This window comes from Macaca thibetana, chromosome 6 (genome assembly GCF_024542745.1).
Source record: "Macaca thibetana thibetana isolate TM-01 chromosome 6, ASM2454274v1, whole genome shotgun sequence".
Lineage (NCBI taxonomy): Eukaryota > Metazoa > Chordata > Mammalia > Primates > Cercopithecidae > Macaca > Macaca thibetana.
The window spans coordinates 56,505,254-56,522,448 of NC_065583.1; the positions used below are offsets into that span (position 1 = coordinate 56,505,254).

At 37.2% G+C, this 17,195-nt stretch overlaps 1 long non-coding RNA gene across 1 annotated transcript in view; it reads right to left on the reverse strand.

The window, feature by feature from the left end:
• Positions 1 to 4,261: 4,261 nt before the first annotated feature.
• Positions 4,262 to 17,195, reverse strand: part of LOC126957109 (uncharacterized) — a 69,867-nt gene continuing 56,933 nt past the window's right edge. Inside the window, exon 3 of the long non-coding RNA XR_007726646.1 lies at positions 4,262 to 4,458. This is a non-coding gene — a long non-coding RNA (uncharacterized LOC126957109). The remainder of the gene's footprint in view (positions 4,459 to 17,195) is intronic.

Below are 17,195 nucleotides of genomic sequence, written 5' to 3' on the forward strand. Positions count from 1 at the left end.
ATTGTTAAACTAAGTAAACGAGGTCACACTCCCCAGTGTGGCTGGACATCCTTCAATCTGTGAAGGACCTAAAGGCAGAGGAAGGTTGAATTTACTCTCTGCCTGACTGCTTGAACTGAGATATCGTTATTCTGCTCTTGACACTCTTGGTTCTCAGGCCTTCAGATTCAGAGTGAAATCTATATCATTGACTCTTTAGCTCTCAGGCCTTTGAAGTACACCACAAGCTTCCCTGAATCTTCAGCTTGCAGATGGCATATCATGGGACTTAGCCTCTATAACCACGTGAGCCAATTCCTTAGGATACACACACACACACACACACACACACACCTTCTATTGATTCTGTTTCTCTTAAGAACCCTGACTCATACAAGAGGAATCTGCTTAATCTAAAGCTATGTCATGGAGCTTCCTAATTCGCCTAGAAGATAAAACAGTTAGGTCTCACATGGTGAAACAACATTCTGCCTCCCCAGCATATATGTAGTTTGTGTATTCAGTAAGCTTACTGTTGAGAATCTACCAGAAATCATGCTAGCCACTAAGGATAATAAGAAAAAGGACATAGTGGCTGCCTTCAATGAACCCACTGTCAGAGTTCTAAGATGACCCATGCTCTGCTTTAATTGAAGGTAATAGAGGAGGTATTCATTCATTCTGTCATTCAACAGAATGTATTAGCTACCTAATAAATTAAAGGCACTTTTGCTATGTGCTGTATATAGAGTACTAAACAAGGCAGATTTGGCCTTTGCTCTCATAGAGTTTACTTACCTTAAGGGATAAAGCAAGAATTTCATCACATTGTTAGATGTGTTAAAGGGGAAGAATAGGTTCTATAGGAGGATATATGGAAAGATAGCTCATTGATTGGGAAGAGGCAGCTGAGCTAGCTAAAGGGTAAGCTCAAAGTGACATGGGAGAAGAGATGGATTTGGAAGAGACCATTTAAACCAGCCTGGAAAGCATTTCCAAAGGCCATGAGGCAAGAAAAGAGCACGGCTTGTCTGAGTGACTCCAAGGTCAAGATGGCTGAACCAAAGAGAGGAAGAGAAAGTCCTATGAAATTAGAATGGAAAGAGAAATGAGGCCAGCCTATGCAGAGCCTCCCAGGCAGTGTGAATAAGGATTTTTGTCTTGATCCTAACTGTCTCTGAAGGATTTCAAGCAGAAACTGATGAGATAAGATTTGCATTACTAACAGAATTTTATGCCCGCTTTGAGGAAAATGGATTAGAAGTCAGAGGTACAGAGTTATCATAGAAATCCAGATAATGGTGGTATGGTAAAGATGGCAAAAAGCAGACAGATTCAAGAGATATTCTGGAGAGAAAATGGACAGAAATGGGTAAAGGATTGAGCATAAAAGGAAAGGAAGAATCTGATAAATTCTAGGTTCCTGGCTTGTGCACAGAATGGTTGCGGAACCCTACACTGAAATGGGGGGAAACAGGAAAGGATCGTGGCAAAATGAGCCACAACAAGTCAAGGAAAGGGTGACACTGAGCATGACTCAAAATTGTCTGATCTGGACAACTGTCGTACTTAGCTGGCAGAAAAGACTCTATGAATATGTGCCTATGCCTGTTGGGGGAGGGTAGATTTTCAGCCATTGTGAAATATGACAATATTGTTTTTAAAATGGTGTGCATTCATTACTCTACCATATGTCAAGGATTTAGGAGAAATATAATCTAATTAGTAGTATGGCAATATTCACCACTCAACTAGAGTATAACTTTGTTCATCTATTCTCCCTTCCCGTGGCCTACCTCTCTCCTCTCTCAGATTTGCTTCTCCACAATTTATGTCATCATTTTATCTGGATCATGAGAGAGAGAGAGATGGTGAATGGGGTCAGACTCTGCTGCACAAATCCAGGTGCTACCACCTTGTTGCATGACTGACAAGTTGGCCAAATTCTCGTCATGCTTTTTCATCCATTATATTATTCACCCAACAAAATATCTACTTGAGGAATTTTGTGAAATGAGAAATCTATGTAACAGGCCTGGAACAGTACCTAGTTTATGGTAGATGTTTTTTAAAAAATGGCTAATTCCCTATAGTTTCAGAGGCTTTTTTTAACCACTATCCTGACATCTTTTCACTGAGCAAACCAGGATACTACATGTGACTCCTTTGCCCCACCCTTTGGGGAGAATTGAAGGGGGATCCCATCCTAATCTGAGCCCACTATGTGTATCCCATTCAAAGGAGGCCTCTCTACCTCCCTCCCCTACTGCTTGGCCTGTCCCCACTACAAAATACATCAGCCCCTGACCCCGCCTCCCCACACACAAGTGCCACACCAAGACAACTGCTGAGGCCAAGAATTGCACTCTTATATTTCCTCTTATTTTCCTTCAAAGTGAAAGGAGAGGAGCTCTCTTTTCGTATACGTGGGATATACTGCAAATAGGAGAGGCACATAAGAGTTTTCCTCAGGCTCCAATTTTGTGGCACTGGAGATAAGCCCCTGACTGTGATGCTTTCACTTTCAGACGTGTGCAGACCCAAAAATAATGTCCTGGCCTTTGGTGTTCCAAAATGCTTAAGACTAAAACACTTGAGTAGTTGCTTATGTGAGCGTAGTGTTAGTTTCAGCTGCCAATTTTCGAATTAAATGGCTTACATTACTACCAACTTTTAGCAGAACATGTTTTCCAAAATAAATGTCTTTAAATCTACACTTCCACCAACTGATTAGAGACTTGAACTCAGAAAATATGGCAAAAACAGCAGAGCAGCAAAAGGAAGAAAAACACATGCTCACTTCATATGGTAAAAATGGTTCTTCCTTCCTCTTCCAAACGCACATACACTTGGCATATGCGCAAAGTGAATTTTATTTCCCCTGAACAGAGAGATCCTAAAAGGTGTCTACTTGTCTGTAGTTCAAGTTGCATTAAACATTATCAAATCTACATTTTCATGATTTAAGTTTGCATGTTTAAATTAAGAGTGAGTGTCTCTTTATTTTTTTATTAATAACTTTAAAGATAAACCTGATCTGAAATTCTAAACAAAACAGTGTTGGCAAGGCAGTGTGGCAGTATACCCGAGGAAAATTGCACTTGAAAATAATTGAAGTATTGTCTTCTGGAGCTGAAGGTCCTACCTATCTTTACAGTTCTGAGAGTTAATGAGCCATGAAGTGATCATTTAAGGGCTTGTGTCACAGCAGTGGCCATATGAGTTTGTCATTGTGATGGCATTTCTTAGAAAATCATCTCAATTTGTACCTTTTACTTTAAGGAGAGGGGGAAAATAACCTTTATGCCTCATTCCTACCCATTACCTCCATCTAGGATAGAAGCAGTGTCTGATTAAACATATGGCACATAAACAGTAATTTAATTAAATGTGAACAAAGCCTTTCATGTACCATATTTAAATTTTGAAATGTAGCCCAGTTTTCCTTCTACTTAGAATACATGGAACAACATGCAAAAAAAGTCACATATTGAAGGACAGCTATGCTGATGCCATGTAAAGCGCTCTTGCTGTGTGACATGGCCTGGCCCCATCAATAGGCAGGCTATTCTAAGTACACTCCAACTTGGCACTCAATAGAGTTGAGTATTTTTGTCCTGACCAACCTACCATTTTAATAAAATTACAAGCATAGCTTTGTTGTGATTTCTTCCAATTCTAGTGTCTGAAATGGTTTGATTTAAATCATTTTAGGGTTTTTAAAAGCCAAACCACAAACTTAGCAGAGACGACAGTTTACTTAAACTTGTATATTCTTTTGGAAGTTCCTGGGCAAATCAGGGAACAAATACAAGTTTGAAGAAGGATGTTTTAGAAACTGCCTATAGAAAACATTTGAGATTTATTTAGCTAATTACAAGTATTTCTACAACAAACAGGATAATTTGACTAAGTACTCCAAAATGCCAATGGAATAATTGTCAAATGTCCCCCCCCCATCGAGTTGGCCAAAAAGAAAAAAATTAAAAAGACTTAGAGAATCCTGACTTTTTTGTTTGTTTGTTTTTCTTGATAGAAATAATCAATATGCTACAAAGATCCTAGTTACACTTTGCAAGGTAAAATGTCTGAGACAGATAAAATGTTATATATGAAAGATCACCGGGTGGGTTGTTTTATTTTATTTTTTTGAAAGCTTTAAAAATTTAAAGCAGTTCACTATCTCTTTTATTCTAATTGCCCAATTACATACCTTTAGTCAAGCATCACACTCCCTACAGTAAAAGATTCCTCACAGCCCAGCCCCTGATTTCCACACAATTAATTCAGATAAATACCTGTTAGGATATTTCTTTCAGTAATGTAATGAGGTCAAACACTAAAAATATAATGCTTTCAGAATGGAAGCTCTCAGACTGGATGTTCTTACCGCTCAGTCTAAGTGTCATGTGTTATATAAACATGTAAAACTCACAATTGCCGTTGATTCCGTTGTCTTCGTCATTCCTCAGCTTCCATCTTCCAGAGATTATAAGAGAAAAAAGGCAAATAAAATTCAAAACATGTTGTGCCAAGAACATTTTTCCATTAATTTTTAAACCCACGCATATGGCAAGGGAAATAAAATCCGTGTGTTTCCTGACTCATTTACACTTAATTCACCAAAATGTTCTTTTTAAAAGAGAACTGACATTCTGCAAGTCTTCTGAACCTATTTTCTTTGACATACTGTCCCATCTTGTCAACTCACAGCTCCCAAGGTTCAAGGTTGGTTTACAGCTTTGAACCCATATGCTGAAAATAAGCTTGAACTTCACAAAACAAACATGCTTCGCTGTGACCCCTCTGAAAATAATTCCAGTTGATCTTTGAGCATGATATTTTGTCACTTCTACTCTTCAATCTTGAGTTAGAGTGGGAGTGAATGAGGCAATGAAAGCCAAAAAAAAAAAAAAAGGGAAGAGAAAAGAAAATAGAAGGAGGAGGGGTAGGAACAGAAAGAAAAGCAAAAGGAAATGATTAGCTAGCTTGGGATGTGGTAAAGTAAAAAGAATGGTGGACCAGAAATAAGGAGAGACCCTCTGGCTGCTCATCCTAGCTCAGACACTAGCTAGGGTATAGCTAGGTAAAAATGTTACCCATCGCCGGGCGCGGTGGCTCAAGCCTGTAATCCCAGCACTTTGGGAGGCCGAGACGGGCGGATCACGAGATCGGGAGATCGAGACCATTCTGGCTAACACGGTGAAACCTCATCTCTACTAAAAAATACAAAAAACTAGCCGGGCGAGGTGGCGGACGCCTGTAGTCCCAGCTACTCGGGAGGCTGAGGCAAGAGAATGGCGTGAACCCGGGAGGCGGAGCTTGCAGTGAGCCTAGATCACGCCACTGCACTCCAGCCTGGGCGGCAGAGCGAGACTCCGTCTCAGAAAAAAAAAGAAAAAAAAAATTTACCCAACCAGGTGGGTACACAAACATTCATATTCATAAAAATGAGAAGGATCAGAATTTACAAACATGGTTGAGATTTGAGATGACTACTATGTTTCCTTCTGTCCCTGATAATTCTGTTACTTTCTGGGTTTATCCCTGGACTTAAAGCAAATCAAACTATTCAAGGAGTTTTGCAATTGTGAGAATTACCCCGAAGTGGCCTTTCTTCTACCTCTAGTTAGGTCTCTGGCCCTCTCTACTCCCCACAGGACCACAGACCATTTTCCTAACTCTTGCTTGCTCCAATTCCTCCAGCTTCATGTTCCCATTGATCCACTTCTATTTCATGTGCCTGTTGACTCATTTCTATTCAGTGTTTTTATTGATCCATTTATCTGAATCTTGAATCCTCTGCTTTGCTCTACACTCCATTCTTGGACATGAATTGGTTCCTTTGGTCCTAGCATGGGATTTGACCCCAGAACACCTTATGTAGTTTGCAGTTTCTGAACTCCTTCCTGTCTTCAATAAGGAAACACCTGGTTCCTGGATCAAACGGCTATAAAAGTCTGTGCTTATGTATCATGAGAATTGGTTCAGATTTAATTCATGCTTTAAGCTCTAAGCTAGGTGTAAAACTAGACAATCAAACATTAATCCATGATAGATTTTATTCAAATATTCTGGTCTAAAAACATATCCAATCCAGGGGAAAAGAAACGTTACCTCCAGCCTATGTATATAAACATGTAGGAGCTTTTTAAGGGATATGTGTGTTTAGTATGTTTTATCTAAAAGGAAAGAAGGTCATGAGGTCATCAAAACTTCTGCAGAATATCATTTGCCCTTTTTCATGGAAACATTAGCCTACTGGTTTCTGCACAATATTTAATACAGGTTGGCTGTTGTGGGGCTGTTTGTGCTGACCTTGGCGTTCTTTCCTTTAAGGCACATAGACTTAATATGATATGTATTTCAATCTCCTGAGTAATGTCTTTGCTTTCTAGAGACTCTGTTTATGCTTGTGGTGATTTTGATGTCTTTTGGTCATTTCTCGTGTTTATCACTTTAATGATTTTGTAACCATGTGTGTAAAAAGTAGTTTGCCAAGTTTCAAACCCCTTGGAATTTCCTTAGTTTTTCATTTGGAATCAGACTTAAGCTCTTCCAGGTTCTGTTTACTGCTAGCTAATGATGACTGCCTTATCCAAAAGAGGGAAAGACTTTTGAACATATATTAAAATGTGTGTATGATTTCTGAGACATCAAATAGCTGGAATAACAAGTCAACATTTTGATGAGTTAAGTGTAAATTAATTAAAGACATATGAACTAAATTCTCCTTGAAGCACAGATGGTTTGAGAAACCAAAAAGTGCCTGGAAAAAAATATGGCTCTTATTTTCATGAACTCCCAAAGTTTCAAAAAGTAGTTGAAGATTAATTTCCATCTCTTATCAATTATTGCTTTCAATTTTTAATAGATGATATCCTTTTATGTTTAGTTTTTAACCTGAATCATCTAAGCAATAGAAGTCCTATCTTTCTTTTCCTCTTTCTTGCTCGAGCATGGGTGGGCATCAAGGGCAAGAAACTCATCTTCCAAAAGGTGAGAGTACTGATCTGATAAAATAAATATCGAGACACTGTTCAGCCATGCTTTCCAGTGGATGAAACACTAGAAGTATAAATAAACCTATATGGTGCCCTCCTCTAGTCCTGTTTCCTTTATTCTGGCAAAGACACATTTTTGTACTATTACAGTGCTAAGTCTTGATGCTCTCCTATAGACTTAGAAATGTCATAATAGGTGGCTCATGCCTGTAATCCCAACACTTTGGAAGGTCGAGATGGGAGCACTGCTTCAGCCCAGGCATTCAAGGTCAGCCTGGGCAACATAGTGAGACCCCATCTCTTACAAAAAAAAGTATTAATTAGCTGAGCATGGTGGTGTATGACTGTAATCCCAGCTCCTCAGGAGGCTAAGGCAGGAGAATCCCTTAAGCCCAGGAATTCAAGGTTACAATGAGCTATGATTGCCACTGCACTGCAGCCTGGGTGACAAAATGAGATCCTATCTCTCAAAAAGAAATTAAAAAGAAAAAAATGAAAAGTTATAATGGCCTGTGTTAAGGCTGCTTTGGCTCTGCTCTCTAGACTTCCATCGGATCAGGCAAAAGGAAGGCTCTGGGTGGTAAGGTGAACTCAGGTGCTATTTTCCTTAGCCTTCTTTGAAGTCCTCTCTCTTTCAGGGATTTTATGGAAAGAAGTGATAAACCAATGTGCTGCACCGATTAACTCATCATTTACATTAGGTATATCTCCTAATGGTTGCAGCACACCAACATGGCACATGTATACATATGTAACAAACCTACACGTTGTGCACATGTAACCTAGAACTTAAAGTATAATAATAAAAAAATAAACAAAATAGAAATAAAAAATAATTTAAAAAAAGAAACCAATGTAAGATTCCAGATCCCTAAACAAACAAAAAGCAATATATTAGTGAGCATTATATAGTACCCCATTATTATTTCTGATACTCAGAATATGATTACCAACATTCAAAATTTCTCCTTTTAAAAATTATTAAACTTTTTTTTTTTATTTTTAGTTTTTGTGAGACAGAGTCTTGCTCTGTCGCCCAGGCTGGAGTGCAGTGGCCGGATCTCAGTGCCCAGCCAAAAATTATTAAACTTTAAATGACAATAGAGAGAAAGGTATTTTCTATAAAACTTGGTTATCCCAATCATATATTTTTCCATACTAAGTGTTCTTTGTTCACTTTTTTTTTTTTTTTTTGAGATGGAGTCTCGATCTGTTGCCCAGGCTGGAGTGCAGTGGCGTGATCTCAGCTCACTGCAACCTCTGCCTCCCAGGTTCAAGCAATTCTCTGCCTCAGCCTCCCGAGTAGCTAGGATTACAGGCAGCCACCACCACGCCCAGCTAATTTTTGTATTTTTAGTACAGACAGGGTTTCACCATCTTGGCCAGGCTGGTCTTGAACTGCTGATCTTGTGATCCACCCGCCTCAGCCTCCCAAAGTGCTGGCATTACAGACTTTGTTCACTTTTAAAAATAACAACAGTAATACATAATTGTTTATCATGGTATGCAAATTATTGTAAAGGAAAATGTAATCACATCACCAAATCATATCACTAATAATAGTCATATCACTATTGATATAGGCAATTTTACTAGGCTAATACATCATTTGTGCATGTGTGTGTGTGTGTATGTTTCTTGATTTTTTCACAGGAAATGAAAAATAATTTCATACCATACTACATTTTTTGTTACTATTCTCAAAAGTCCACCCTAAAAATCTACCTAGTTCAATAGTTATAGCACAAACCTATCTTTTCAAATCTCAGTTTACTATTTTGTATCGTTGTTGACTGTGATATATTCAATCATTACATAATGGATGGACCCTCAGATCATTTCCAGTTTTTTTCTACACTGAAGAGTTTTGCTATACAAAGCCTTGCAACATATGCCCTTGAATTCTGGGGCTTTAATCTATGTAGTACTAATGCTCAAAAATGGGATGGCTCAGCCAAATAACAGGGAGCTCTCTATTTTATAAAAGGTATAACTATATTACTACCCAAAAAGAAATGCAGAAATGTATTCGTATGTCCATTTCTCCATATTTTTGCACATTTGATGAATGAAAATAAAATTTTCAGAGTTATTTTCTATTTCATTAACTGTAGCTTTGTTTTGCTGAATTAGTGATAAGAATTTATTTCTATAATTTAGAATTATAATACTGATAATGAATTTTATAAAGAGAAAATTGTTAATGCAAAATTTAACACAAATGAAAAAGCCATGTGTTGACATGGGAAGAAATCCACCACAAACTAAGTAATATAATCAAGATGCGAAACAAAACGAATGAAACAAAAAATAAAAAATCTCTCATAGATGAATTCTGAAACAGTGGTCAAGAAAATGTGCTCACGGTGCTCTTTCTGGGTGCCCTCTCTGGAAGGGAGGACTTCACATTTCACTTCAAACACAGAGTTGTACTGTGCACATTTGTAGGTGTATACTATTTTGTACCTAAATGTGATATAAAAACTTTGATTGATTTCAAAAAAGAGCTGATTATAGTATGGTATACAGTGGTAATACTGTTTTCTCCAGAAAGCGAAATCTCTCTGTTTTACCTTGGTATTACTAATATGTTTCACTGAATTTGACCTTGTTTCTAAATCTGTCAGCCTCAGGCTAATATTCTCCAGAGAGGATTAATGTCTGTGCTAAATTCTTCTGGCTACTTAGTCTCTGACTCGATCTAATTAAGAGTCACTAGTGTAAGTCACATTACTCAGGTAAGAAAATCAACATCAGGAGTACACTTCCAAGAGGAAAGATTGTACCTGTTAAAACAGCATTTCAGTTGCCAAGTTGCTGTTCTCTTAAATGCCACAGTAGACACTGATATTTGTCAGACCTCTCTGACAACTTCTGACATGAGCTATGTGCTCACTGTGTAGCAATGATATGTACGTATGAGACTAATTTCTAAGTTGGTTCTGTGTTATAATTTTCTTCTTTGAGAATATTATTGTCATTTGTAATTTCTTTCCAGGTGAAGTATGACTTCCTCTAGTTACTTGTTTTAATCACTTAAGTTCAGAACGCAATATCATAAACCAAAAAAAAAAAAAAAAAAACAAGTTTATACTTTCTTCAACAAATTACACGAATATTTAAAGTTATGTCATACTGGTAAACGACTATAGAGACTGATCGAAAAATGACTAGAAAATCAAAAATAAACACTATATATTATTATACCATATAATACATGACATGTTACTATGTTATATCATAGTATATATACTATAATAAAATTTATATTTCAAATAAGGTAAATGGATTGGATGGATTATTCAATGAATGGTGTGATACAACTCGGTAACCATCTAGAAAAAAATTCAATCCCTATCTTGCCCCTTCCACCAAAGTAAATCCCAGATGAATTAAATATTTAAACATAAAAAATGATACTATAGAAGTGTGAATAGCTTGGGAGAATTATTTTTATAGTCTCAGAGTTGTACAGTCTTTTCTAATATGCCACAAAACTAAGAAAGAATAGATAACTGATTAATCAGACTACATAACAAAAATTTTCTGCATATAAAAATACATTATAAACAAGCTAAAAGACAAATGACAAACTAATTTTTAAAAGTAAAATGGCATACCCAAAATTAAGAGCCAATATTATTAATTCATAAAGAGTTCCTAAAAAATTACTAAATCATCCGGACACAGTGGCTCAGGCCTGTAATCCCAGCACTTTGGGAGGCCGAGGTGGGCAGATCACTTGAGGTCAGGAGTTCGAGATCATCCTGCCCAACCTTGACTCTATCAAAAATACAAAAATTAGCAGGGCATGGTGGTGGGTGCCTGTAGTTCCAGTTACTCTGGAGGCTGAGGCATGAGAATTGCTTGAACCTGGGAGGTGGAGGTTGCAGTGAGCCGAGATCTTGCTACTGCATTCTAACCTGAGCGATAGAGCAAGACACTGTCTCGAGAAAAAAAGAAAATATTACTAAATCAACAGATAAAAAGAGAATAAGAACAAATGAAAATTCAAAAGGCTCTTAAAAACTTATACAACATTCAACTTCACTCATAACAAGATAGATGCAAATGAAAGCTGTGAGACACCATTTTTTACCTCTCACTCTCAAAAATAAAGTTACAATCTCTTAGTAAAGGCAAAGGGAAACAGACATTCCTGTTTATGTTGATAAGACTGTAAGTCAGAACAATTCTGTTGCAAAGAATTTGGCCATATCTATCAAAATAAAAAATATATTTGACCCAGCAATTTTACTTCTAAAAATTTATTCTACAGATTAACCTGAACATATTCAAAATAATATATATTGAAGGATATTCATTACAGCATTGTTTGTAAGAAAAAAAAAAAAAAACTAGAAAAAACCAGTTGGGGTCTGGTTAGGTAAATCATCTTACTTCATTATATTTGAATACTATGCAGCCATTACAAAGGATGAGACTGCTCTATGGATAGTGATTCATATTGATAAATAAATATTAAGTAAAAAAATGGAAGATACAGAAGAGTGTGCACAGTATGTTACAAACTGTCTTAAAAATAAAAAGTACATATATGAACATGTAAAGGCATAGAGCACCTCTGGGAAGTGAAGATACAAGACACAAGAAGGAATTATTTCTGTCAAGAGTAGCTGACTGCCTGAGAGACACGGGTAGATAAAGGCTTGTCTTTTACTACATACCTTTGTCATATTTTGAAGTGTATCCTTTCCCTAGGGAAGTATTCCTAGAAGGGATTTTGCTCCTATTCAAGGGTACTCCCTCCCACTCCTACTCCTCCAGTTATTGACTGGATGCAGAGAAGTAAGAGACAGAAAGCTTTTCTAAATACTAAAATATTGGTCTACATAGTAAATGCCAAACTGGGGAAACTCGGACCATAAAGTTTTACTACCATCCATAGCCTAGAGACAATGGGAGAATGTGACCAAGGGGAAATTCCTATAAAACAGGAAGTCAAAGGAGAAGGACACTATCTGGGAAGAGCCTGGGACTGGGAAGAGCCAAGGGAAGAAAGAAAATAAAGAGAAGAGTGAGATTTTAGAGGTGAGTTTCCTCTCTGGCTCTGGGAGGTCAAAACTCAAAGGAAATTCCAGGGCAGATGTTCTCGCTTGGTTCGTTTCTTTGGGCGTAGCCTGAGAACATTTACATCTCTAAGAGAATTCCCACGTTCATCATAGTGCCACAACAACAGGAATCTGTCTCAGCAGTGGACTTAAGATAGCACCATATCTTCCAGCCTGTTTATTGTATGCTGGGGATCCAGATATTCCTACACGTTCCAATAGGAGGACAGAAAAGTACAGAGAAAACTTGTGGACCTGGAAAAGACTGAGGTAGTGCTAAGGAGGCTATAAAGTACAGGGATCTTATGACCAGAGTCAAGACGGGAACCTTGAACTTCAGAAGTATATGCCAGTGCTATGCCCAAAGGGACCCAGCAGGACTAGTCACCTGCAGGGAGCACGAGCCCAGAACACCCAGCATGAGACCATTTCAGCCACCCTGCCATGGAGACCAATGAGGAGCCAGAAGGCAGAATTTCATAGACTTCCCCCTGCTTTCACAAGAATGCATGCAAAGGCCAGCTTTCAGAACTATCGTTTTGCCGTGGCCTGAAAAATACAGCTTGAAACTCCATGCTAAGCAATGACATCTATGTTGTAGGTGGAATTTGTCCTCAATTTAAAGCAATGAATGGCTTCATACAATGGATGGGCAGTTATAAGACATAATTCACGGAAACTGTAAAATATGTTATTTTTAGTATATTATTCCTTTTATATCAGTGTGTCATTTGTCTGTTGTAAATCACCTAAAATTCTATTAGTTATCAATAAAGTTACGTGTATACTCTTATTATAATAGTGTAAAAATCAATGTATTTAGTCAATGAATAGAAAGTATTACATATTTGCAAATGAGAATGGTATTTCCCCCTAAATATTTATTTGACAAGAGGAAACTGCATAGGAAACATCAATACTTGTATTTGTTGGTATCCGCTCTTCTCTAACCTTGAACGTCCAGCCAAGACTTCAAATAAATCTCCATTTTTAGCTTCACCAGCTCTGAAAGCATCAACATATCATTTATCCAAAGCAAGGGTATAGAGAGAGAGAGTGTGTGTGTGTGTGTGTGTGTGTGCGTGCGCACACAATGTGTAAAAGTTATTTCTCTAATAGCCACAAAAAAAATCTTCAGGTAAAGCAGCAATCAACTATTTATAGTGCTTTCAAGTATATTTCCAAATATAATATGAATATTCTTGCAAGCTCCCAAAGTATTTCTTGCCTGTATATTCATCAAAGTGCTGGAAAATTACACAAGAGCAATCAGATAAAGCAGTTAATATGGCTGGCACCAATCCGACTGCTTTACTCCTCCCTCTATGATTAATTACAACTAAATTGATGTTACCAGCAATGATTAATTTACAACTTAGGTGCAAAGTAAATGAACTAAGCAAATTGGAACTGGCACTAACAATTTCTGAAGCCTCAGCAAAGCACCAACATCATGATAAGCTATTATGCACAGAAAACTTTCTCAATAAAAATGGTTAAAATGCATAGATGTAGTGATTGGTTTGTTTTTAAATATAGGTATATTTTCTTATATCTTCTGAAGCAAAGTTTAAATATTAAAAATAACCTTAGATTTTTATACCTGGATATACAGCAAATATATGCCTGGGGAGAAAAATGTCTTGAGTCTCATTTACCTAAAATAAGTGCAAAATGTTTTATTCTACCCTCATCTTTTAGTATTGGTTTTAAGACTTTAGATCAGGTTGTATAATACAAGCCCACATGTGGCCCAATAGTGTATATTCTGAGCCAGTTTTCTCTTACCAAAAATGAAAAGAATTCTAATATTCCACAAAGCTGTTAGAGAAAATGTAGCTGAGAAGCCCTGGCACACAGAGAGCTTCCTGTGAGATCACCCAGTCGAGTTTCCAATGGGTTCTCCTGAGCAGAGCAACAGCCGTCTAATAAGGGGTTCCTCCTCCTGACTGCTGCACCATTTTATTTCTTATAGATCCAAGCACACAGGAGAACAAAAGCCTGAGGGATGGCATTGTTTCCCTCAAATAAGCTAAGCTAGGTATTGATGATGACCGTGCACTCAAATGGTGTTAAGATGGAGCATGCAAATACATAATCTCTTTGCAGAGGGAGGGTAAAGTTGCAGTCCATCAGATATTTTGAAGAAACATAAACGTAATTATGAGAGCCATTGAAATTCACCTACTGTTAACACATGATTTTTACTATAAGAAGCCTGGGGGCAATTGATTGACGCAGAAAGGGGCGGGGGTAGGGGCCAGAACTAGGTTGTAGTTTGGAAAAGGCTCTTTTCATTTAAAATCAACAATATGTGTTCTCACCCTGCAGCACTTACAAAATTCCCAAATAACATCATTTAACCCAGTCAAATGCCTTTTTCTATTTCAAACAAGATTTTTTCAGAAGACATGTAACTCAGCTGAATTGAAGGGGATAAGCAGTTAAGCTTCCCAAAGCTTTTTGCTTTCATTTCTCAAAGTAAAGACCATATTTTATTTATTTATTTCAAGCACATAGAATGGTGACATGTGGCATTAGGAGTTGCTTGGATCATTCTTAGTGGAATAACTATATGTTTTATTCTTTAGGACTCAGAATTGCTGGACAAGGAATGGTTAAGAATGATGAATTTTTAAAAAGAGAATATGACAGCTATCTTTATCATTTCTAATTAACCTTTGGCCAGAATTTTTCACTACAAAGTCACATGTACATCTTAATTAGGACATAAAATATTATTAACGTCTAATATTTCTTTTGGACAGTTAAAATTTTTTCAAGTGCCTTTCAGGTGACATTTCTTACACATTTGAAAAGATCTATTTTGATACTGTTAAAGAAAATGGCTTCGTTAGCTGTAAACCTTAGGTTTGACCCTAAAAATACTAGAAATGAGCTGACAAAAACTGAAGTTAAGTGACTAAAAAATTTTTAAAGAAATTTATGGCAATAGGTGGGATTACTCAGAGGGAAGGTGAGTAAGAGAGTAGAAAATAGAATCAGCCACAAAATGTGAAACTATCCAATAAATTAAATATCTCATTGTTTCACTAAAACAGATCCAGTTTTGAGCAAGGATGGAAGGATATTAAGCCTGACTTTAATATTTCACTGTGCAGGGTAGCACTCTCATCTCCTCCCCCCCTTCCACATTTGTCCGTTCCAAGGGCTCTAATACTGCCCACCTCCTTACATGCATTATTTGAGAGCCTGAAGCACTCTTTGACAGCTTTTAGTGGAAAGCTTGTCTAAGTTCAAAGCAAAAACTGGGAACTTTACTTCAAAAGCCTGCTATACCTTTATTTCAATATCTTCAGATTAAGAAAAAAAACTTTCTGAACAAGAAGGGTCTTGTTCCTTTTATCATGTACCATGGATATTTGCTCTTAATTTAATTCCCTTTATGACCACATTTGTGTGGCTGTGTTTTCAAGAAATTCAAAAGTGAACAAAAGACAGAGACTATTATTAGGAAATTTAAAGTCTGGGGAGAAAAAAAAAAAAAAAAACCTTGGCATATACAAGTATACCTCAGAGATACTGCAGGTTTGGTTCCAGACAATGACAATAAAATGAATATAGCGATAAAGTGAGTCACCCAAATTGTTTTGGGTTCCCAATGTATATGAAAGTTATGTTTATACAAGTGCACTGTGCATTATGTCTTAAAATATATATGCATACCTTAATTTAAAAATAATATATTGCTAAAAAAAAAAAAACAATGATCATCTGAGTCTTCTGCAAGACAAACTTTTTGCTGGTAGAGGGTCTTGCCTCCATGTTGATGGCTGCTACCTGATCAAGGTGGTGGTTGCTGAAAGGTGGATTAGCTGTGGCAATTTCTTAAAATAAGATGGCAATGAAGTTGGCCACATCAATTGACTCTTTCCCAAAAGATTTCTCTGTAGCATGCAATGTTGTTTCTAGCATTTTACCCATAGAACTTCTTTCAAGATGGTAGTCATAAGTTTCAAATCCTGCAGCTGTTTTATCAATTAAGTTTATACGATATTCTAAATCCTTTGTTGTCATATTAATGATGTTCATAGCATCTTCACCCGGAGTAGACTCCAACTCAGAACACCACTTTCTTTACCCATTCATTAGGAGCAAATTTTTCATCTTTCAGGTTTGATTATGAGATTTCAGTAATTCAGTCACATCTTCAGGTTCCACTTCTTTCTGACCTCTTGCTATTTCCACCACATCTGCAGTTACTTCCTCTACTGAAGCCTTGAATCCCTCAAAGTCATACATGTGAATTGGAATCAACATCTTCCAAACCCCCATTAATGCTGATATTTTCACCTCCCCTCATGAATCACAAATGTTCTTAATGACATTTAGAATAGTGAATACTTTCCAGAAGTTTCGCATTTACTTTGCCCAGATCCATCAGAGGAATCACTGTCTACAGCAGCTATAGCCTTTAAAAAATGTATTTCTTAAATAAGTCTTGAAAGTTGAAAGCACTCCTTGATCCAAGCACTCCTTGTTGTGTTAGTAGGCATGAAAACAACATTAATTGTTAATCTCCTTATACAACTCCATCAGGACTCTTGGGAAATGAGGTATGTTGTCAACGAGCAGCAATATTTTGAAAGAAATATTTTTGTCTAAGTAGTAGGTCTCAACAGTGAGCTTGAAATATTCAGTAAACCATGTATAAACAGATATGATGTCATCTAGGCTCTCTGGCTTCATTTATAGAGCACAGGCAGAGTAGATTTAGCGTAATTCCTAAGGGCCTTAGGATTTTCAGAATGGTAAATGAGTATCGGCTTCAACTTAAAGTCAGCAGCTGTGTAACCCCTGAGAAGAGAGTCACCTGTCCTTTGAGGCTTTGAAGGCAGGCATATGTCTTTTCTCTAGCTGTGAAAGTCCCAGACGGCATCTTCTTCCAATAGTAGGCTGTTTCATCTACATTGAAAATCTGACTAGTGTATCCACCTTCATCAATGATCTTAGCCTATCTCAGCTTTTGACATGCCTTGGTCACTAAGCTTTATTATTTTTAACTTTTGATTTAAAGTGGGAGACATGCAACTCTTCCTTTCACTTGGACACTTAGAGGTCATTTTCAGGTTATTCACTGACCTAATTTCAATATTATTGTGTCTCAGGGAATAGGGAG